We start from the raw sequence: 24,779 nt of genomic DNA on the forward strand, positions 1-24,779 counted from the left end.
TCACCCCATCAGCAACAACACCCACTGTGTGTCAGGTATTCTGTTTGACATTGTTTCTGGGAAAGGTGTTGCCTACGTTAATGATGCCCCCCTGGGCATGTAGAGGACATGGAAAAAACTTTATGTCCTGAGGACCCATTTATTTGGCAGTCACCAAAGCCTGTAGGTTTCATTCAATCTGGCTTCACTGTGGAGCTTTCATCAGAAGTGTCAACATTAACAAGATTTTAAACTGCAGGCGAATATAGAACATCATTTGATCCTGGCAAAGAACTGTTTGCCTCAGCACTTGTGCGATAATGTAGAGTAAGCAGCAAGTCATTGATGAATCTGTAAAGCAACAGCAGTCCCAGGAGTGCTCAGGCAAAATTGCTGTGAAGAAGAAGGAAAGACACCAAAAGTGATTAAATGCAGCAGTAGGTTCAGACCTTGGGAGACCTCCAGGGAGATTTGGAAAAAGCAAAAACAAAACAAAACAAAAAAAAAGAAGAAGAAAGATAAAGGGAAAAGAAAATGGGGTGCAGAATGATGTGCTTAACCTTTTGGTTCTGGCTTAATAAAAACCAACAAGAGAGAACAGATGTTATATGTTTATGGAACCTTAGCTGGCCTGGAATCATCCTTGCAGTTACCCTAGTTTTACATGCATGGTGATGATGACTTCTGATCATTCTCTATGAGTTTCCAGTGAAATTTTCACACATTATTTCAGGCCATTAACTTTCACTGGTGTTAAATGCCTTATTTGCTTTTGCTGCCCGTAGAGATAATTACAAACATACGCTAAAATCTGTATAACATTCATAAAGATAGGTAGTTAATCTTGCTTTATATATTTAAATGTGTAGCAAATTCACTAACAATATCCAGCAATACTTGAATGGGGATTAGAGATCTTCAGAGGAGCTGGATTATTGTCATAGAAATACAACACATCTGTCAACATGGACAGTTGGTCCTTAGAATAACACTTCAGTGGATGCCTACTTGCTCCTCATCTCTGTTTTGTCTCATATCTGACAGCCAAAGTTCAAAAGTAAAGCCAGTAGAGTCAGTGCAGATCCTTCCACAGCGATGTTTGGAGACTGGTCCCATCAATACTCGGAGATCTATGCTCATTTTCCATTTCTATTATATATTTGCGCTGTGAACATGAGCGAGTCACTCTTGGGCCAGACATAACAGGGTTGACAGAGCTTCTGTCACATGCCCTGTCTGCTTGGATAGCCTGCTTTGTGACAAGGCTTTGTCTCCTACTGTTTCTGTACCCAGAAAGTAATGTTCTAATAACATTTGGTGCCCCAGGTTACTTAAAATAACAAATTCAAGTTAGTTTCAAATAATGACATCAAGATAAAAACAAAAAACAACAAACAAACAAACAACTCCCTATTGCATTAGTAATCCCCAGAGTATTCCACACCCTTTATAAATTTATTTTGGAGACTAAGCAAGGTTATACTGCAGTATGAAATACAGTGATCTGTTTGGATAAAAGTAGTTGCAAAGATCTGGCTAATACTCACATAAAGTTGAGATTAGGGAGTACATTCCACCTGCTGATAACAAAATTGCCAAGTCTGTGTACCAAAAATAAACATTCATTTAAAGAAAACAAAGCAGCTTCTAAGTGATCATTCTGAAAATTTCAATGCCATTTTGCAGTCATTTCTGTTGCATGATTTGTGCTTGAAAAGTTATTTCCGACTTGTTCTTAAACATACTTCTCTACCGTTTAAAAGTAAGATGCCTTTTACTTTGTGTGGTTGTTGATTTTGGAGATAGATGGTGATGGATGTTAGTCTTTTGTCATTTACAGCAGTGTGGATGGCATTTCAGACTGTATTAGCCCTAGATGATATAAAGATCTTTAGCTACATGCTCATACCCAAGCTAGTGGACATCCAAGAGAATTTTAGCCTCCAAGGTACCATCACAAAAATGGGGGGGGCAGTGTAGATGGGCAAAGAAGCCTATACGTGGCCAATGAAGCCCTTCCTGTTCCATGACAAAAAGGCACCATAAGACTTTTCAAATCTGCAATAAATCACATGCTGAAGGGATTGGTCAGAAGGGGAGAAGAGAATATACTTTTTTTTTTTTTCCAACCCACAGAATAAACAATGTTCTCTCCTGGGAATAACCAAGGTAAAAGGCAATGCCTTGCTGACAGAGAAACATATTTAGCATCACGATTCGTTGGCAGTGTTTGTACTTGTTTCCTGAGAAATACATGGAACGTCTTGATAATGCTAGATGATAGCATTCTGCCCTGTGGGCAGATGTGTGCATAATAGATGGTGCCTAAGGCATATCTGCCCACATTTGGTGGACTCTCCTTTGTTTATGTGACCAGGTGGCTTAGTTTTATAATATTAACTGTTGAGAACAATCTCTTCTTTATGTTAGAAATCAATACTTTATTTATAAGTATGCAGATAACAGTATTATTTTTTTTTTAAGTGTATGGCAAAATAGTGTGTCACTTTTTTTCCTGTGATTGAAGATACTTGAAAATTGTTGGACTAGTCACACTGATTTTGAAATAATCTATTTTTGCTGTTCTTCCAAATGATGTAAATTCATGGAAAATGGTGTCAGAATCTGGCTAGAAATTGCTCTCGCTTGTTTGAGAGTCTATGTATTATGTTTGAGAGTCTTGCTCTATACTCTCACCTGAGACTGAGATGAGGGCATTTTTCTTGAAGTTTTGCTGTTAAGGTTCCAGATCAATACAGGACTTATGTTTACATGTAGTCAAGTACATGAGCAGTCCTGAAATCAGTGGATAAAATCCTGACTCCATTGACGGCAATGCCAAAATTCCCACTCACGTCAATTTTCACTCACTTTTCAATGGAACAGTTTGTGGAAGGGGAAAGAAGTTTTTTTTTTGTTTGTTTGTTTTTTTTTACCAGAGAATGGAGGGTAGTTAATATTTAAAGGTTTCATAACAGATGTGATACAGATATCCACGGAGAACTGTCAGAAATAATTATTTCAGTTTTGTAAAGATCTTCTGTTTTAATATTGCCAGTTCTTTATTTTGTCCTGACTTTTACATTATATATTAATGGTAACTATATTGTTATGCTGACATGAAATGTAATCTGAAGTGGTTTCAATAACATTGAGATACAATTGATGTAAAGCTTCTTACTACATCAAACTAAAACCATTCAATCATATAAAAATAAATTGACTTGTCATTATCAAAATGCTTTTGTTTTAGATTCCTGAATCTATTTTCTTCAAGACATTTGTTTAATGGGAAATTCTGAAGTAATAGCATTCTTTCTGATTTAGGGCATAATCAAACTCTGAAGGGTCAAGATTTTCTGCAGAAGTTTCAGTTTTGACTGTCTTTAAATGAAGCTGGTTCTTAGCTCACTGTGGCTTTTTACCAACTCAAGGAAAATCTATGTCCTAAAAGGCTATGAAAATTTGGAGCTTAGTAGTCAAGTGCTATTCTTGATCAAAATGACGTGAACATGTTTGATGGGAACCTTTCACGTACAGGCTAAAGGCAAGTAGCATCATAAAACTTCCCTTACTTTTGTAAGAGACCTTGAAAATCTGGTAAGTCCAGGAGGACAAGGGTGGTCAAGGACAGGCAGGATGTAAAAAATAATATTTAAACACATCATAAGCAGAAGCAAGCATAGTGAGTTTTGCATTTAAATGAAATTTTATATGCTCACAGGAAGCATCGTCTAGTGGTTAAAGTATAGAATTGGGAGCTGAGCAATGCCACTTCTATTCTTGGCCATGCTGCTGCAGATTTTGTTCCAAACAGAGAAGAGCAGAGGTCAAAAATATACCTGCATAAAAGAGCTTTCCATTTTTAATAATAGCATGAGATAAGGCCATATCCCAGAGCATTAAAGAGAATCAGAACTTTGATTGTAGATAAAATTTTTAAGAAAACCAGCTCAGAATTTCAAAATAGGGACCAATCAGAGTTAGATGAAAATGGGTATGAGAGGAAAGTCATATTCAGTTTGAAAATCATGTGAAGAGATGTATGTAAGTATAGTCTGGGGTCAGCAAATGTAGAAAGTACAAAGGGTAGCAATGGCACAATAATTAGTTAAGGGGTCATAAAATGTGTCCATTTCATACACCCACGAGATTTCAGTAGCAGGCTAGCATAGGATGTTAAAAGCCTCCTTTTGTATGAGCGTAAAATTACCTATAGAGAGAGATTTGTGCAAAATTCATGGAAAAATTTATGGTGTCCACAGGGTTTGTGCCTGCTGCTGAATGGGAATGAATTCAGACAAATTCAGCTGCTGAGCTGCACAGGTAACATATACATGTGAAGCTGTCACAGGAAAAAATGAAATTTCAGCTGAGACAGCCTGGAAAGCATGACTACAGTTATGCAGAACTTTATCCTCATTTCCTATTTCCTAGCACACGTTCATGGCATCACCAGGTTCTTCACGTATCTGTAGCATCTAGGATCTTATTGAGCAGCTTAGTTGTTAATTTACAAAGCCCAAATTAATGTCACCTAGATTTCTCTTCTGTTACAGCCTGCTGCTCTATGTTCTAGATTCTGAAGCTGATGGTACTTGGACGTGCTACAGGCACAAAGGTATATATTTCCAAGATAAGAAAATATATGTCTTTGCAATCACATATGTGCAGAACAACTTGCCTCTAAATGAACACCGGGTGTAGTCTAAGTTTCTAATGTTAAGGACTTCCCTGTATACTTTAAGTCTTGGTCCTCTACAAGCCCAGAATGTTTCCAGCCTTGACATCACTGAAGGGTTCATCATGATTTGCATTTCAGGTGTGTCATGATTTCATGCTTAGATGCATACCTCACCTGCAGGATACAATGTCATAGACATTCTTTGAGCATGGTGTTGATACCCTCTGTTTGGTCTAATGGCATTCATCCAGTAGGGAGATTCCATTTCAAATCCCACTTCTGCCTGAGTAGGTATGAACTTGCATTTTGTGTCTCGCGTGGGAGCAACTTAAACACTGGGCTATGGAGTAAGCTTTGAGAAAGGGTAATGGGACATAAAGCTTGGGCTTTCCTTCCCTCAGTTGAAGCTCTTCCAATTTCCACGAAGTGATTAAACTTCCATTGGATTGAAGAGAGACAGAGAGAGAAAGGAAGAAGGTGAAAGAATGAACTGTACCAAAGAGTAGAGGACAAGGTGTCAAATACCTTCAGACATTCGAAGGATTTGAACCTGGGAGTCCAGATCCCAAGCGAGAGCTCCAAGTATATTGGAGAGGATCTTATTTCATTAACAAAGAATGGCTTAAGTGTCCAACTTCAGGAAAGCATTCATAGCTGTGAATTGCAAGAGAAGAGAGGTGTCATCTGCAGCTCAGGCTAATAGCTATCCTGGGGAATAGGGGGAGAAGAGGTGCACCTCCACGTCCAGCACTACCATTTGGCCAGCCTCAGGAGGTTGATCTTCCACATGTTACACTCTGAGGCACCTAACTGTCCCCATGTGCTATCTAATAACACATCATTATTCAAGTCAGGATTTTTGCTGAAGCATCAAGAAATCTGTGTCTTTCTGACAATACAGGCCATCATACTTTTTCCATCAAGAATCCCAGTGACATCTGTAAACTTCTCTGTAAAGCTATTTAAAACCTCTGAATGAAAAATGAAGTGGCAGTAGTTTTTCTCTTGAGAATGGATTAAAAATCTAAGAGAGGCACAGTTTTAGGGGAGAGATTATCTTTTATTAGATCATCTGCTATATTTGAAGAAGCAGGCCAGCTTTCAGGAGTGAGTCCCTCTCCACTGTAATCTTGATCACTGCTCATTACCACAAGGTGTTACAAAAATCAAACCCCTAGTTGGTCTCTACCTTCGTATCTCTTTCTCAATTTATTGCAGGAAGTTATTTTTTTCCTTTCTGTTGCTGATTTTGTGATTACTCTAGTTAGTCATCTTGCCTGAGGTACAGTTTTCAGAAGCTGGACTGCACTACCTTTACAGCTCCAGGGACATCATTTCAGCAGCAGAATACCCATCTGCTTTGTACCATCTGGTTTCCACTTCTACCTCTGCCACCTGAATGCACGGATCCAGAGAAGTAGGCCTGGCATTTTGCAGTTTAGCATGCATACATGTAGGAAGTATATTAAATGATTAAATATTTAATAGTTAATTATTACATTTTCAAAGACGGATCTCTAAGAACAGCTGATGCTTATTTTATTGAAGTTTAGGTACCCCAAGGCACTTGGGTTCATGGCTAAAAAGGTGTTAGCTCCTTGAAGGTTAAAAAGAGGAGAGAAGTTAGGGACAGGGAGGGAAAATAATAAAAGTATTGTCTTCTGTATTTCTATAACGACAGTCAGCTTTCTCTGGAAAGTCAGTCTGCAGTGTCAGTCCCTGTGTCCATTCCCCTGCCATTCTTTGACTTCAAAGATTCTAGTTAGGCACCCACTGGTTTCTGCAAGTAATCTGCAGAGGGGACTGAACCTCTTCATTTTCTGTTTTCTCTTTAAAATCTTCACTAGCTTTCAGAATTCAAGCATGGAAATGCATTAATGAGAAAGCAAAGCTGATGAAAAATGACATGGGTTTTCAGTGAAGTTTGGCTGTAGCAGTTATACCCAGCAAACTGGAAACTCTGTTACGCTCTACTGAAAGATGTCCCCAGGATCCAGTCCAGTTTCACATCTGTCCAAATTCAAGGGGTTCTGAGAGAAGCTTTTTTCTCAAGCTGAGTCCTCAGGCTGGGATTTAGCTACTGAAGCACTAACGTACCTGTGTTTTTTTTCTTTGTAAACGGTTTTCTTAAAATTTTGGTTCATTTTGTTGTTTTCAGCCAGTCACCTCACAATCTCCAAGGGTTCATAATTATACTGATTACATTCATATGAATCTAAACTGTGGCAAGCTAACACCTGTATTTTACACTATGATTTCAACAAGAAAGTTATGGAGTAAAGTGTCACTCACAGATACGAATAAGGGTAATGATACTCTTGACTTTTGTTTTCCCATTTTCTTCCTGATCCTTCTAATAAATACACAAAACATAAGGAAAGCTTAGATACTCAAACTTTAAAGGTTTGTGTACAAAAATCTGAATTGTGAAGAGGGAACCTGAAAATGGCCAGCAAGAATAACAGGGCATAAAAATCAATTACTTGCAAGGCATTGGGATCTTGGGAAGAAAGTGTCATAACAGTACCACATAATGTCTCCATTATAAGACTATAGATCCTTTACAGAGCAAGGTTAAAAAGCTCCTCTAAAACTTTGAGGAAGGTTACAACAGTCTAAACTCACTTGCTGCCTTGGTCTAATTTAAGCATACATTAATGTTTCTACAGTCACTTGATGCTGAGCAGTGGAAGGAAACATTATAATCCACTAAATGTGCTGTTGTGCTAACAAAACTTATCAGATTTAACAATAATTAGTAAAACATTTTAAAATGAGCTAAAACTACAAAATGAAGTATAATTCAGTAAAATGAGATAATGTAAAATGCAAATCAGTAAAAATAAAGTGAATGATTACATTTAAGAGTAGAAGATACTGAACATTAACATTTTTATTTTTTTATTTTTTTTAGATATTAAAAATGAGGATTTAGGTTTTGATGCAAAATGTATTGGCCTGCAGTTCTTTCAGGAGCAATATGTCACTGTTTGTTCTAACATCGGTAAATTCATTACAAAGAAGCATGAATGTACAAAATTTCTTGGTATTACTGAGTGCTCTGTACTGAGATAGTGTCATCAGTGGAGCCCTCTCCACCCGTTCTTCCGCCTCCACTCCATTCAGCATTGTGGATATACTTCTGCATGTCACCAGGAGATATTAAAATGTAGCACATTTCTTAAAAGCTATTCAATTCCTTCTCTTTTTTGCAGGTGCATGAAAAATGCTTTTGTTGGCTCAGGCATTGATGTAAGAGCAATTTCTGCAAGCTTAACTATTCAACTTCATTATTTATTTGGAGAAATTTTATGGAATGGCGTAGGGAAAGTGAAACTGAGGGAAATTTTTTGCATTTTAGTGTTAAAAGAATTTGTTAATTAGCATGGAATAAGAAAGAAAGAAAAAAATATTCCTTTATTTAGATACAGATAAGATTTTTTGATTGTTGTTTTGTCATCGTTGTTTGTTCACTTTAATGGGAATGTCCTTTCTTTCCCCGTAGCAGATTGTTTCAGTGTGTAGCCCATACCTCTCTGAGAGGCTGAGTGCTGCTCCTAAGGCATCTGTAGAACTTTGCTAAGAAAATCAACTCTATCGTGAGTAAATTTTAAGGAGCTACAAGCAAAAAAATGCTGAAAACTAATGCTATATGGTAGAAGCTCTATAGACTTAGGCATTTTTTTTTTCTAATATCATTATTAAGCTCCTAAGGTCTTAACCTAAACACCACAATGTCAACAAGAAAACTTCCAAGGCCTTAAGGTCAACACCTCAGCTTATTGGGGTTTGTTTGTCTTTAATGTATAAAATTAGAAGAAGATGCTTGAATGGCAAGTATTGGAGCTTCCTGACATGGTCATTCAGCAGACAAGAGGCACTAGAAATTGGCACTACTGAGTGCTGTACTCTTTTCCTTTTACTTGCTGCATGACATTTGCACACTGGCTTATCCCCTCAGCTTCCTTGTTGTTAATCTATTGTGAAGAGCCAGAAAATAAGAGGAATCCATTTCTTTTCCTTCCAGAATCCAGCAGCTGTGAAATTTAAAGTTAAGTATCTTCAGGGGTTCTGAGACAACGCTTGAAGGCAGCAAAGCAGGCATTTCTATGTCTGCAGACAGCTCCACAGTGGCCAGAAAAAGAAAAAAATCGTATGTGAAGATAACCTGCAAAAAAGATTTCTCCTCAGGATAATAACACATTCTTTCAGGTACAACAGAGTATAGGATAACTCTACTGAAGATAACACTGTTACTGCAAGAACAGAGCTGAGTTTGGCTCATGAGGAGCAGAGATCTTTCCCCTTATGAAAACTACCATTCGCAGGAAGACACACGGAGGAAAAAGGAATGATGTTAAGGAAAAAGGAAGTTACAGGAGTGGGAGGCTGCCATGGTGATGACCAACCTTCCACTGCTTTAAGTCCTTAAGTGTAATACACTGTGTGTTCTGGATTTAATTACAGAGCTGGAAAGTAGCACTAATAATGTTGCACAGTTTTGTCTTCTCCCTCTGTCTGATCTGCAGCTAATTAAAATAGACATTAATTAATATGTGCTTTGGGGTTCCCGAACTTTAGGTGATTTAAGTGTTATAAATAATATATTATAACTTACAGCACATGGATCACTATGAAAGAGTTTAAATTAATGTCACTAACTAAAATGTGACTGATCTTTAATGCCCTACATGGTAGGGAACAGAGCACCTACATCTATCTCCATGTCCCAGAACCATGGAAGAAGTCAGTTCAGCTGTCAGTCCCTGGGCTGCCTTCTCAAGCCAGCTGTGGAGGGCATTTGTGGCAGAAACTGTCCATCTTTGATCTCGCAGCCTTTTTATGATGTAAAGACTTCACCTTTTAGTCAGGTGCTTAACAGGCTAGTGCTGGTTTTATATCTGCTCTATATAAGTTTCAGGTTTTGAGCGTGGCATTTTTTAATGGCTTTGTGCTTTTAGTTCTCAATCCCACAGCATCTATGTACTCATGTTGGAGGTGATACATGGGGGATAACTAAAAATTCTGAAAGCATTTTTACTAGCTTCACAATTGCTTTTCGTAAGTTTTGTCTTTGCACCCATTGCTGCCTTTTTATGATGGTTAGGATTAAGCATGTGCATTGTCAGCAAATTAGACCTCTTGGTCTTGTGTACTTATTTAGAAGAAAAATCAAATGGGCAGTAAAAATGGTTGTGAATGTTAATAAAATCGACAGTACTAGGTATATCCAAGAATGAAGGCTCCATTAGTGTTAAATAGGTAAAGTCCTGGTCAAATTGGACAGCTTTTAAATGATCAGCACAGTGGTGCAAGCCGTATACACACCTTATGGATGACAATGTCTTCTCCTTCACACGTATGCGGAGAGGAAGAGGCTCACCTTCCTGCTAGGAGTAATCTCCTGCAGATCTCCTTCAGACAAATCTTTAAGTCAGACAGTCCTTTAGCTTTCAGGAAAAGGTTAAAGATCTGCTTTTCAAAATGACCTCTCTGTTCTGGCCTTCCACCCCCATGCCCTCCATACACATAGTAAAAGCCTTCTGTTAGAGTGGATTCAAATCAAATACTCTGGCTACTCACAATTTTGAATGTGTCTGGATTTCCAGACTGCTGTTGGGTGCTGATTCCTTCTTATAATCACCATGGCAGCAATACTTAACTCATTCTGGTAAAAAAAAAAAAAAAAGAAGGCAAAAAAAAAAAAAAGCTTTTTAGGCACTTTGTCTATGAAGCACCATACCAATAAAAAAGGAAGATAAATTTTGTAATTTATTTCATGACAACACAAAATTGGAAGCCTGCAATCAGTGGGAAGTAAAAGCTTTCAAAAATAAAGCTACAAGGTGATAAGTTAAAATTGCTGGTTGTCACATCTATCCTACTGCTTTTATCCGTAACTGCTCTGTTCCTTGTATAAAAGCATGGTTTTATTAGCATCCACCGGGGGCCTTCAGATGCCATGAAGACCTTGGGGCTCCCAGGTTAATGACTGGTATTAATTACTACCGATGTACAAATTTCTAAGGCTACATACCAGTTGCTATGTTTTATCTGAGGGGTATGTAAAATTCCAGTCTCTTACCTCATTTCATGTCACTGGCTTCAGCACTGGGCTTTACTCTAAAACAAGGCTATTTACAGGTGCCATGGATAGCTGGATTTGTGTTTGACTGCTAAAAGGGTCAGAGCTTTTGCAGCAAAATGGGCCTTCCCACAGGCTTCCAGGGGAAAAAATGGAGCTGCTGCTTTGGTTTAGCCTCCTCTCTGAAAGCACAGTCATTCTAGCTCTGGCAGAAATGAAGGAACAGGGTGGTTAATGGCTTATATGAAGGATAAGAAACAAATGTACAGCTTCCCAGCCTTTTTCCTGGCCCAGCAGTATCTCTCTGTATTTTTTTTTTTTTGCTTTTGAAATACAGCCTGTCACTATACTGCTCTTCCTGAGCCCTTCTTTAGTTCTGTATTTTCACAACCAACCATTCCTTAGAAGGTCTGGGGCAGCCATGGGCACCATCTCCCTGATGGCAACCCAGGAGGTTGGTCCAGGCCTGCAGGCCTTCTTGGAGCAGGCTCCAAGGTTTGCAAACAGACACTCTGATGTTTTCTCCTCTGATGTCCTTCATGCTGGGGGACTACACTCTGCAAATATCCATCAACATCTGCCTTACCACCATGCTGCAAAACTATTTTATTCTGTAGCTCCATTTATGAGTTACCAACTGCATATATGACAATGCTGATAGCCAGTGGGCTGACACTGTAACTTCTCACTAGGTTAGCATTGCCTCATTCTGTTCTTCCCACAATGGGTAGATGACATGTGAAACTCCTTGCCAAAGGGCATGGTAGATATAAAAAATTTAGAAGGGCTGACTGAAGCTCATGAAAATAATCTGCTAAGCATTATTAAATACATAAAACCCACATTCAGGTGAGAAAGGTCTTGAGCTAAAATCATTAAAGACAGATAGATGAAGATAAATAGAGAAGCAAGAATGCAAGATGTTTCACATACAGTTGTATTGTTCTTACTGTTCCAAAAGCATCCACTTTTGGCCGTGCTTTGCTGTTGTTGTTTTATTTTTTATTATTATTGAGGCACCAAAACAAAAGATTGTCAACAGTCCTAGGAGCAAAAACTGTGTTCAGAGATCTATCAATGTCAATTCTATAAAGGCAGGGTGAGATAAAGGCCTCCCTGCTCTCTTGGAGTGGAAAGGTCTTTGATCTAGCCCACTGTGGCTACTACTTATGGTGTTCTTTTATGTATCTAAAATGGGAATCAAAATCACAGTGTTTATCTATCTGTTACCCTCTTTATTGTTTTCCCTGTAGCACAACTAAATTACTTACACACACACGGAGTATTAAAACAGCGGCATCCAGGACAAAAAAGTAACTCGAGCCTTACCCCCACATCTCATTGACAACTGAAGTGCTCTGATAAGTGTGAGTTAGAGGTCAGTGACATCCTGAACCACAGTGTTGTCTTGATCAGTAGTCTTTTCAACCAGAAGAGGGTGAAGCAGACACCAGTGCATCTTTTACAAAGAATTTTGTGATGTTTTCCCTGTGATTTCTTCAATGAAACAGTATGAGAGATACAGCTGTGGGTTTTAGGTATTTTGTCCAGTGCATTTTCTACCAGTAGAAATTTAATAGAATCATTTTCTGCCTTTGAAATACCAGGTACCGTATTGATCTTTCTCTTATAAATGCTGTTATTATGGGTTTTGATGCCTCCATGCTTATAATAAGGCAAGGAGATTTGTTGTATAGCATGGTTCTGTATATGTTTTGTAAATGAGCATAATTTTGAAGGATGAAGATTGCTTTTCTTTTTCACTGAGGTTTGAGCTAGAAAACCAGTATTTACAGGAGGAAGAATTTTTGAACATTTGAACCTCAGAGAAGGTTTTTATTTAATAGGTAATTTCGCCTTTATCTGCATTCTTTTATGTGGGATTACAAAGGTAATTTATCTGTCTGAATACTAGGACAGCTACAGGGACTAATTTTACCTGACTATTGTCTCTTAAGGGGAAGCACAAGTCCTCATTTACCTAATACTAGCATTCCCTTTATTGTAATTTTTGTTTGTTTGTTTATACAAATACATTGCTTTACAAATTTCCCAGACCTCCATCTTCTCCCACCTCTATAAGCAGTATTTCCCAGGCTGGAGATGAAGACTTCCCTGGGTAGAATGACAGATAACTTCAGTAATACGATTTTATATCCAAACCCTCAATGATTATTTAAGCACAGATTCTCCTGTCAAAGCTGACAGGGCCTTGGTGCCTGTCGGCTCTTAGCCCTGCTACGCCAGAGTGCTGGCAAAAACTGGGGGTGTATGGCTCATTGCCAGCTCCCTGACAAGGGCCAGCTCTCAGCATCATTTTCTCGTGCTGTATCATAAGCATCCACAATCTACAGGCGGCGCTGGCTATGAAGCGTGCTACATCTCACATAAGCACAGCCCCTGCCTACTATGAATGTCTCGTTGGAAAGTAGCAGTTACTCTCCCTTGCTTTCTCGCATATGTGCATAGCTGTAGACCTTGTCCCTCTCTGTCCTGTCATCTGATTGAAGGCAGAAAATAGACAGTGCTCCAAGTTTGTATTGCACCCCACCAGAAACATCCCTGCTGTCGTTTGGCATCCAGCCCAACTGTAAGTGCCATCGCTGGACAGACTCTGATCTATGGCTTGGCCTGTGCTGAACCAAGCATTTTTAGACTGTTCTGACCACCATTTACAGTCTTTTAATTAATTTTCAGCCAATTCACTTGATTTACTATAGGATCACATGCTGTAGTCTAGATTTACTTAGAGACACCTTATGCAGATAACATATCTAGTCTGCGTAAATGCATGACACTGATTAATCTAAGCCATTTTAATTAACCTAAATACAAAGTCCAACCAAAAGATTTTTTGTTGTTGCTGTTATTCTTTATTGACACATTGCAGACGAACTAACGACGCCTGTAACAACTAAAGACTATACTGCCAAATGATTCCTGTAACGAATGTATAGAGTCTCAATTTCTTAGTTTTCCTTTGCCTTTTTCCATCTTCACTCCTGCAGCTATCTGTGGGAACCTTGTGTTTTGCTGTCTGTTCATTTCATTCTCGGTATTGAAAACATGATGTCCCTGATGCTGCCCAAAAGCAACTTTAGCCTTAGGAAAATGAGAAAAGCAATAAACAATATTCAAGAGATACAGATGAGTGTCTTTGATCTATCTACATCACTTTGAAAGGGTTGTTTCCAAAGTGGATGCAAGAATGATGTCCTTTGCCGCTTTCTCACCTCCTTCCATGCGGCTGCACTGCAGGCAGGCAGTGGACAATGGGCATGAGCAGGCTGTGCAAGCCATGCATAATGTGCTGGTCTTGTGAGGGCACACGTTCTGGAGGGCATTTCCCAGCTGTTCCAGTGAATGTGCTTTCAACCTCACCCCCCTGCACCGTGGTAATGTTTAGTTTTGAGAATATTTACGCTTCGTGGATGCCCTTACTAGATGCTGTTCCCATCATCCATGTCAGCTTGGACTAGTTATTTACTATTTCTGCATGACTGTTCTTCTTTTGCAGCTAGCTGCAAGAATAGTTATTGAGGTATATGAAGTACTCAAATACCGCACTTCAACAGTTTGAACTTAAAAAAAAAAAAAAAGGGAAAAAAAAATCACAAACATAAACCCAAGCCTTGTATGTTATTCCTCCCTTATGTGAATGCTTTTGTTCTCTGAGACGGCTGCGTGTCTGGATGGACAGGATGGTTGCATAGTCTTTTATGTTCTCAAGAACTGGAAGGACATACTTGTGCTCTTGTGGAGTCAGAAGGAATTTGCATGAAAATTTCACTGGATTTAAAAATAATGAAAGACATGGAGGATAGAGCGGGATGGTTCTGTCAGCCAGTTTCATTGTGCTGTATCTGCCTTTGTCCTTCACTACCAAGCAAATGCGATTAAACAGAATACTTGTGCTGAGCAAATAGGTAACAGACACATCCAGTGCAAACAGTTTGTTACTAACTTTGCTCCTTCTCCAACATGGTACAGTGGGACCTGTTCAGACGCAGGTACTGTAGTCAGCTGTAGGTGTTTTAGTAGATGGCTACACCTGTGTGCGTGAACTAGTACAACCGCAGTTACAGCCTAGCATGCCTAAGCAGCAACTAAGCTAGAACTAACGTGTCCTGCGGGTAGGATTCTGGATGCAATACTTATACAGGGTAAAAAATGACTATATTTCTGTTTGTTCCATAATTTGGTATGTTCCCACACACTTCAGCATTGCTGGCACCGGTGGAAAATAGAGGGATAAGAGGTAGTGGCATTAGAAGCTGCTGCTGCACTAAATTTGGTAGCAGGAACCCACAGGGGTTTGCCATAACATTGCTGGCAAGTCATTGTGTAAGCAAACTTTATCAGCGGGGGTGTTGTTCTTAAATGTATCAGTCAGTACCTGGGTAAACAGGCACAGCCACAGCCTGGGACTTAGCTACGCTCCTTCAGTGGAAAAAGAGTCTGGGAACACGTAGACAGCAGACCCCCTCCTCGACAGGACATTTCCAGCTGATATTCATTTCACACTCCTAAACGCACTTTCCAGGCTGGTGAATGAAACAGAGCTTGGAGAGTGGAACATATATATATAATCTTGTCCTTTCCCCTTCTTTGTGAATTTCTTCAAGGAAAGAGACTGCAGTCCCAAGTTCTGGAATGGATCCAGCTATCAAAGTTCAATAGTGTAGTGGCAACTAACTGCTTTAATTCAGTTTGAAGTTGGAGTAATTTAGCAAGAAGGGAATGTATCGCAAAGAGCTATTGAATCCCACACATACATTAGACAGCAAATGGACTGTACATTATTATTATATCATTTCAAATTTCTGTCAGTTGTGCTGTGGGAACAATTTTTTCATATACAGTATTTAATTCTGGAAGCAATAGTTAATGCTTTGTACTGGGGAGAAGTAGCAGTGGACAAAACCACCTACAGAGCAGCAAGTTTAGAGCATCTATAAATCCATCATCGGCTCCATTATTCACCATGTTTCAATTACATACCACAGGCAGCACTGACAGGAGCTTAAGAGTGGGTATGGAAATCAGTTTCTGGGGAGGTGAGTTTACGGGCTTTATTCGTGCTCCTGGTCCCGAGGCGGGCTCGGAGGAGCTGCGTGTGGCCGACACCTTTGAGGCCCGGTCGTGTCGCGGTGCGGCCTGCGTCCAGCCCTGCCTCCTGGTGCCCTCTGGACACCAGCTCAAAACCTGCAGACATCAGCAGATGCCCACTCAGACCCAGTTTTAAAATCTTGTTTTCATTGTGGATTCTGCCCCGCGTTTTGTGTATAACAGGAGATAAGCTGTGAGCAGCAGCACTGGCAGACATAAGGTGCCTGCAATAGCTGCCTAGCTCTCAAGGAAGCACTATGCAGCAGCACATCCCCAGCCCTTGGAGACATCTGTCTGAGGGTCACTGTATCAGCAAACAGTATCACTAGAGGAAATTTTTATGTTGGTCCACCGGTATAGCCGTATGCCTTCCCTCAGCATTATTTCATTTCATTAATTAGGTCAGTTTTAATAAGCAACTCGCTAACTCTGTTTTGAAAGCCGGTGCCTGCGAGGCATCAGAAGGAAGGTGTTAAGTGTCTACGAGCAGCAAGTGGGTGCTGATACACGAGAGTATTTCTGTAGGAGAAGGACGGCTCAAATCACGGCTGAATAAGAGATGCCAAAAAAAAAAAAAAAAAAAAGCAGCCTGTCATAATGACAACAGCAGTGTCCTTGTGCATCCTCAGCCCACGGGAGCAGGAGCCGTGTCTGCAGGAGGGGTCTGGCCAGGCAGAGCATGTGTTGGCGGCTCTGCTCCCACACTGGTGCCGGTCCTGAGGTGTACGTGGAGGCTTGGTGGGATTTCTTGGGTGGTGAGGGGTAGCTAAAGTCCTGGGCCAGCTTTCCTCCTTCCTTCTCCCTTCAGAAAGAGGTGCTTTTTGTTTAAGAGTTAACACCTGGCTCAGTTTTGGTTTCGTCTGTGGAGACGAGCCTTCTCCGTGCTACCCAAGCTACTGGGTAATGAATTGCAGTCCCCTCACAGCATAAGGAGGGATTTCTTGCACGGGGACAGATCTGTTACTTACTGTTGCTGGAGAAACACTAGCACAAAAATTTTCCTCTTGACCCAACGCTCCACTCTTCTGGGCTCCTGCAATAGCTATGGTCTTGATTGATTCATGCATTTTGTGCACGTTTGCTGTGTAGATGGAGAGCAAGCAACTGATCTTTTGACTTTCAGACTTTCTTTATAGGCTGACACAGGGTTTGGACAGATTCTCCAGAAACACAGTGGCCAGAATGATTGAAGCCATCAAGCATAACAGCAGTAAGAGATATCATGGGGATATGATACAAACGTTCTCAGTTCAGTGATGACGGCTGTCAGTAGAAGCCCCAAAATGAACACTTGATTTGTTGAGACTGTGGGCATTTTTTGGGCCTGTTTCCAGAACTCAACATACACAATGAAAATAGTCAAGCAACCTACAAGAATTTGCAAAGTCACAATGTATGAATTGATGGTAAAAAATGTGAGGGCTAACTTCATAGGCACAAAATAAAATATTTGGAAAAATCATAATGGATAAAGAAAAAAAAATAAATCTTTACCAGAAGGGAATACATCTAAATCAGCATAGAAAACAGTAGTAGCCTTTAGTATTTTTTCTGGTGGTACAACACCAGCTTAACAGAGTGTGAAGCACAGCAACCCATCCATGGCAGTGACACGGCATTTCCATGCCACAGATTGTATGCTCCAGTAGGAACAAGACATATCTCCCATCTTATCCTTGGACCACAACTCTAGAGTAACCTCTGTGTTGAGCAAGATGCGTTGAATATAAAGCCTGAAGGGAAGCTGCTTAAAATAAAGGCCAGATGAGACACTTACCCTAAAGCTGCGAGAGCCATTGAAATAATTGCTAGCTCCTTAACCTTTCAAGAAAAAATTAGCTGAACTGTAGAAAACGAAGGATTAAAAAGTGAAGGTGGGGGGGAGGGAGAGAAAACTGGAAAGAGAAAGACACTTTTAATTTGCAACCTGCTCTCTTCATCAGAATTACTTTAGGATAATCAGGCAGATGCGGATGTTTCCTCAAAGGTAATGCCTGAGTGGTGAAGGTAAAATGCGATGGTTGGATAAAACACGCTTGCAAATTTGACAGGTTACATTATCTTTTATTGACATCTGAACAGAACTGCCAGACTCTAGAGGCTTTATTCTTGCATCAGCCTCTTTTTTTTTTAATGACATCTGCCATCTTTAGAAATTAAACAAACTTTTTATTGTAGAATTTTAGCAGATTATCTCAAACAGACTTGACTGCTTCCTGATAAATTGTGTGATATGTGATGTACCTCTGACTTTAACCTGTATTTTTTTTCTCCTTTTTTTTTTTCCCTGTAAAATCATTCAAAATAATTTATTAAATTTATTCTGTGTTATAATCTAACTTTGATCTGGGAGACAATACCAAGGCGAAATATAAAAAGATGGATTATAGTTCCTACATTAACAGACTTGTGCCAAAAAAACCCTTACACTTTATGAAATGAGAAAGATAAGAACATGAATTAATAATGCTTTAACAGCAGTGGCACAAAATCCTTGAACAGTAATGCTCCAAAACTACTCATATTGATTTAAAATCTATATTTAAGATGGTTAGGTCTAGAAGTCCCCCCTTCAGCCACATCAGATATAGATTTTCAATTTACAGGATTGTTTTAAATTGCAGTCTTTAATTCAGAAAATACCCTACAAAGCTTTTCATGTTTAAAAGTAAATTCCTTGCCTTTTGCTCTCTCAAATTATTCTAGTTAAAGTTTAGCAGTCACTATTGATAAATGGTTGTGCATGACCATGTGAAAGCAGAGCTGCCATATGTTCTGCAGAGGGCTTGTCCCATGTTGCACAGTCATAAGGCTTTGGAGCCTGGAATGAGGGAAATCCCCTAGTGAATACAGATTAGAAAATGATTGGTCTCATGGAGAGTTTAGGGTCACCAAGGGCCAAACTGTGCCTGAGGTGATACGTACCTATTGAGTACAACAAGGGCTTGTGTTCATGCAAGGGCAGAGTTTGTCAAAAGTGCTTTGCTAATAATAAACAGAGATTGATGGTCTTAAAAATAAAGTTAGACAATTCTTCACTTTATATTGAAGTAGCAGCAACAAGAGAATTGATTATTGCTTTTTTGCATTTCAAAACAGTTCTTGAGGACTTCGCTGGCAGTTTGCACTGTTCATTCAAAGGGAAAAGATTAGAGCCTGCAGCACCATTAATGTGCTAATATGTAATTAGTACAGTGTCACCTTAAACACCAAATTAATTCACAGTGGTTAGGTAAATTGTAGTGTGTACTCACATTTATTTTTCTACAAAATGATTGAAATTTTTAGCGTGTTCCAGTGAGACTGTCCTCTCCCAAGAGTAAGATGAACTGGTGTGGAACAGATGTGAAATTTAATTAGAAGAACAAAAGGGTATTTGTCACAAGTCCAAAAAATGCAACAAATAATGGGGGCTGGGACAGAAAATTGATTCCAAGAGTGGCAAAAAATGTCTCCCTTAACTAGTAATAGTAATGGGTAGAGGAGCCAGTACAAAAGTCCAAAGGGAAGTGCTAGTTTACATTTAATGGCTTGAAGATGAAGACAAATCACCCTGGCTGAAGTTCAAATTCACATGTGGTGGCTTCAGCATCCCTGTGATGTGTTTCTGAAACTGGAAAATAAACCCTTTCCCATCTTGAGTCCAGCCACACCACCAAATGTTAAGGGTGGCTTTGGTGGTGGAAGGTAGAGTTCCTTTCAAGACTCCAATTTAAAGGTGGGTCTGACTTGTTTGTGGGATCTGGAATGCCAGCTCCTCACCCTTGGGGCAAGGACCAGTGAGATACCTCTGTAACCATTTGAGCAGTTATATCTGTTCTTGCTCCTTACACAGACCACAGAAATAATGACAGCCTGGCTAATGATATCTCCACTGATTGTTCTCGAATGGCTCACTGTGGATTATGCAGATCAGCTCAGCAGAGAAGCCAAATTTGAGTGAATGTTCACAGCAGCTAGCCACACCAGCTTCCCACTCCTCTGGGTAGAGGGAAGTGAAATGCCATGCAAGAGGTGATTTGCAAACCTCTCCCTTGCTCTCCATCCCATCAGTATTCATCAAGACTCAGAGTTTATAGCCATGGAGTGAAAGATGATTGTCCTGTCAAACCAGGGAAATTAATCCTTAGGAATGAGCAGGTTTCCCATTTATCCATAAATCGACTTGCCCCTGTTGGTGGCATAAAATGAGTGAAAGGATGTGTTGGATAGAGCATCCTGCTCTCTATGTGAGACGTCTCACAGAGCAGACAACCACCCTGTTCCAGAGAGGCTTGTGAACTCAGAGTAACTTCTCTTGGAAATACCTTCAGTGAGAAAAAATGAGGAGACACAAAAGAAGGAAATACAGACTAATTAAGCAGAATCTTCTCTAACCCAAACAATTTTACGCTTTTTCCACAGGGCATCAGCAAATCTTTAAGGATGCAATTTCAGCTCTAGCCTTGAATTTCCTTGCTGTAATAGGGATGGAGCGAATCTTTTAGCTTCATCTGAACATAATTTTTCTGTAAAAAGCAGATTAATTCTGGGTCCCAAGTTTCTAGTACTCCGTGTTTTGATTTCCTTTTAGTGCCTATATAGGTACAGCTTAGGGGATTGGTTAGACAGATGGAGTTTGGCATGATTTTTTTATTTTTTTTCACACTGAATGTAAAAACGATATTTTTTTTGTTCTACTATGCAGCTGAGATAAGAATGGCAGGTGGCTGGAAATAACTAATTTCTAGATAAATCATATCATTCATTGCAAAACTCTCAGAATACATACATACATACAAAAAAGGGGGCGGGAGGTCTTCAAGTTGCAGACTAATGGCTGAAAACTTGTTGCGTTAGTCATTGGACAACCTTAAGAGCCATGTTATTGTCAAACATACATTCTTTTTGATGCCCTCATGTGGAAAGCTCTTTTAATTCGTAGCTTTGTCCTTTGCCTAATCTGATCTGTGATGGGTTGAACTGTATTTTATTCCATGCGCGATAAGTCTGTAAATGAACAAAGCTGATAGCTGTGGGTTTTATTTGAAGTAGATAGTAAAGTTTTTAAAAAAATTAAAAATCTTTTGAACAGAAGTTTGACATTTTAGAGCTAACAGCTTATGTAATTTACTAAATTCTATTAATGTGAGTACTTATCATCAGAGTGCCTGAACAGGCATTCAGTGGGTCACCTTCATAAAAACAGCAGCTAAGTACACTTCATTTCATCTCCTGCTTCTTCGAGTTTGTTTGGAGAAGCAAAACTACCAAAGGAAGTAGTGACAACATAAAAGTCATATGTAAAGAGTCAGGGACAAAAAAACAATAAATCTGCCAAAGATATTTTGAACAGATAGCAATAATCTTGTCTTGTATACCTGGCTCCAAATTGCTGATCTTTATTGTAATGCACAGCAATGTACTGTACTGGGCTGACATTTATAAAAAAAAAATCTTTTCAAGCTCTGTCTCTCAAAGCATTTCAGCTGGGAATGAATTGTAAGTCCTCAAGGAACAGAAGACAAGCAAGTAAATACTGTGCTCATAAGAAATTCAACAACAGCTCTGAATATTTTCGTTAGCATTAATTTATGATTTGAGATGAGCAAGCAGTTAAAAAACAAGCAAAACAAACGTAACAAAACAAAAAAACAAAACTCGTGCTGTCCTGTGAGTATCCACTTAGATACATAGGCAAATTTCAGTTTTTTTGAACCAATTCAAGGGATTGTTTCTGTGGAAATTTGGCATGAAGCTTTATTAGCAGAAACTATTCTCCCCAATGCTGATTTAAAATGTAATAGTTTGAACATTTACCAGAAGTAATTTCTTGAGCTGCATATCCACAGTGTCAGTTAACTAATTAAGCAACTAACGTCATCAGGAATAAGTCTTACATGGCTTATATAATTAAGAAATGCAGTGTGATTTGCAGATATTCACAACTCCGTACAAGTGATCTGCAAACCTGGAATTATTAATTATAAAGGCATTCATAAACAACTGTGCATAACAAATTTAGAAATGTTGTGATCCCTGTAAGGGCAATTTGCAAACAAGAAACAAAAGGCAGAATTTGTTTAGACATGATTAGGAGCTAATTATTTGCTTAGCTTTATTTGTCATTGAAAGCATAGGCGCTGGCCTACGTTGCCAAGTCTCTGAGCCTCTAAGTTTTGGAGATCTTGCTGGGAAGGCAGTCAGGCTCATTCACTCTACTGTGAGCTGGTGTGGCTTTATGGAGGTCAACTGCATGGCAACTTCTAACTACAGGTCTGAATTCGACCTTTCTGCCCCAGGTTGACGGCTACTTGGGTGTTTTTTTCCATTAGCAATGTTGACACTAGCAGCTGCACACAGTGTTATCTGCTCGCTGTCCACAAGCACCTTATTTCCATTCTTCTCTGCTTCTCTTTCACAGATTGACACATAGGTTGAATTCAAAAGTGCAGGAAAAGAGCTCTGTCTGCGAAAGGAGCCTGCACTCCAGAGGGTTTGCTCTAAACTATTGTGAGACCTCCGGCTACAACACAGGACATGGGAGCTTTTCTGAACCCTCGTGTCTTGTGTTGCAGCCAGAGGGGCACATCTTTTCAACCGAGTCTGAGACAAGTAGAAGAAACCAACATGAAAGAGATGAAAAGAGAGTGAGAGACAGGTACGGGCATGGGACTTCACTGGACGTCTGAGAGAAGCAGACTCAGGGACTCAGGAATGTGATCCTGGCATTAGCCTTTGGAGCTTGCTCCTAGATCCAGAGATGTCAGATTTCTGCCAGTTCTTGCATGCTGATTGAGAGATTTGAATCAGGTACTAAAAGTTACTGTGCTTACAATGCCACTGGCATTGGTCTTTTTGTTTCTGTGAATTTGACTAGCATTACTGAATTAACCTCTAGAAGGTTTGCAAGTATTTCATGAACCGCCCATTTGAAACTCAGCACTTTGGTTTCTGTACTTCAGCAGTTGCGGGCGTGAGCTCTCAGGAACAACAGAATTAAGTAATCTCACATACTTTGAGCAGAGAACATGCCTGTTCTTAACACTGATTTTTTTTTTTTTTTCTCATTGGGCCAACTTTTTCTCTTCTTCAAGATCTGACTTCAGTGTGAGCCTCAGCTCAAGGAGGTGCTGCAACATGTTTTCTGTGGTTTGGCTCAGCTTTGCTGCTTGTTCAAAATATTGCATGCCAGTATGTTCCATCTAATCAATTATTAATGTTTACTCAACTGAAATCTTCCTTTTTAATACTTCATTAGACTGGATATACTGGGATATAACGTTTTAAATATCTGCATTTAAAAATGCTTATGCCGCTGAAATATCCAGAAGGTGACTTTGAATTTGTATTTGGGGTTGTTAAAATAGCATGGGAGATTAAAAATGCTCTAGTTCCAGTCCTGCCATTTTCTACATCTTGCAGGAAGAAACAAAGACGTGTTTACATGTCTTTGCAACAACATGCGACAACAAACATGGTTGAGTTTTGGGTTAAGGTCTGAAAAATTTAGATTATGTTTCCAGACTGTCTATGAACATTCAGACTCTGCCCCATTCTGTATTCATTGATTTCAGTGGCAATACACACAAAACAAAGCTCTTCTCAAGGGATTAAGAACAGCAGGAGCTGGTCCTTGGATTTCATCACAAGAGTGATTGTTTTTTGAAGATTCCCTTACCTGATAAATAATGTGGTTTTGTAGTCAGTTTTAGATTGCTATTTCCCATGGGCCAAACAAAATAGCAGTTATAAGAAAGGTAAATAAATATTCTCACCTTCACTTCTCTGATCAGGCTCAGTGTTTCCTGCACAGTTTGTGTAGCTATCATTTAAATGAGAGCGAGCGAGCTTTCATTCAGCAAGCATCCTTCTGGTTCAGTGCTGCTGGCTTAGTTTTCAATGCCATTCATAGTATTCAGTGTGATCTTTTGTGCAAGTCAGTGGAAAGAATTTGCAAAATAATGCCTGGGAGACAGATGATCCAGTGCCATCCACTGCCCCACTGGGTTGAAAAGCCCAGTTGTCACCTTCCCTACCCCTCATATCTCTTTCAATCCCAGGAGCATGAAAGCTGATATTTGAAAACTCTTGCGAGAGAAGCTCAGCCTCCCACTATTCCACTATTCTCAAATACATATAATGCTCAGATGTTTTCTGAGGAAAAAGGGAGTGAGAAAGACTTCCTGGTCCCAGTGGAAGACCTTGGAGGAGAGAGCGCTTCAAGAAAAAGCAGGGATATGTGTACTTGTATAGAGACGTGGAGGTCTGGGTACAAATCCCTGCAGTTCCACTGGCTTCATAGAGCTACACCAGTTTACTTCAGCCCAGGCATTTTACTAAGGGATTTTCCCCTTTTTAAAGTATTCCATACAGGCTAGCAAAAGTTCCAAGGGTTTCTAAACTACTCACACTCAAGGATGTACTTTGGGGGAAGGGGGAGAGGTATTAGTGATATGCATTAAAATTCTTTGCTTCCTATTGCATACATGAAGTATGTGTGCACTAGAAACACAAAGCAAATAGTTTGACAGTAAGATACGTTGTTATCGTGGGATAGGGGTATTTTTTTTTTGCTCTGGAATCTAACAGCTAAATTGTACCAGTGAAGAAGATTTTTGCAAGTAGTTAGCCATCAGACTGTAGCCAAATCCTTAGTTTAAACGGAAAAAAAAAAAAAAACAGTTAAGTATAGTTTATTTTTTTTTCCAGGAAGTATTGTTCCTATAAACTGTAATTAGTGGTTTTAACCCAGCAGTATTTCATTTCTCTTAAAGGAGAAAAAGGTTCCTAGCTGAGTATCTTTGTTAGAGCTGTCAGTGTCTGCATTCATAAAAGGAAAAGAGCTGTGATCAAAAACGGGTAATTTCTTGGCAGTTTAGGTGCACACCCCACCAATCAAGAAAGCCTAGGCCTCCAAATGATATTAAAATAAGAGAAAAT

The 24,779-nt window shown here is 39.5% G+C and overlaps 1 long non-coding RNA gene across 4 annotated transcripts in view; it reads left to right on the top strand.

Annotated features, from left to right (window-relative positions):
• The window catches only part of LOC106047414 (uncharacterized), a 72,672-nt gene that overhangs the window by 19,949 nt on the left and 27,944 nt on the right, over window positions 1–24,779 (top strand). Inside the window, exon 3 of one of the 4 annotated variants that reach the window (XR_001213771.3) lies at window positions 8,691–14,048. The exons of the other annotated variants lie outside the window; for them this stretch is intronic. This is a non-coding gene — a long non-coding RNA (uncharacterized lncRNA). Of the gene's footprint in view, window positions 1–8,690; window positions 14,049–24,779 lie in introns of those variants that run through there. 4 annotated transcript variants of the gene reach the window in all.

The sequence above is a fragment of the Anser cygnoides genome, chromosome 2 (assembly GCF_040182565.1).
Source record: "Anser cygnoides isolate HZ-2024a breed goose chromosome 2, Taihu_goose_T2T_genome, whole genome shotgun sequence".
NCBI classification, from domain to species: Eukaryota; Metazoa; Chordata; class Aves; order Anseriformes; family Anatidae; genus Anser; species Anser cygnoides.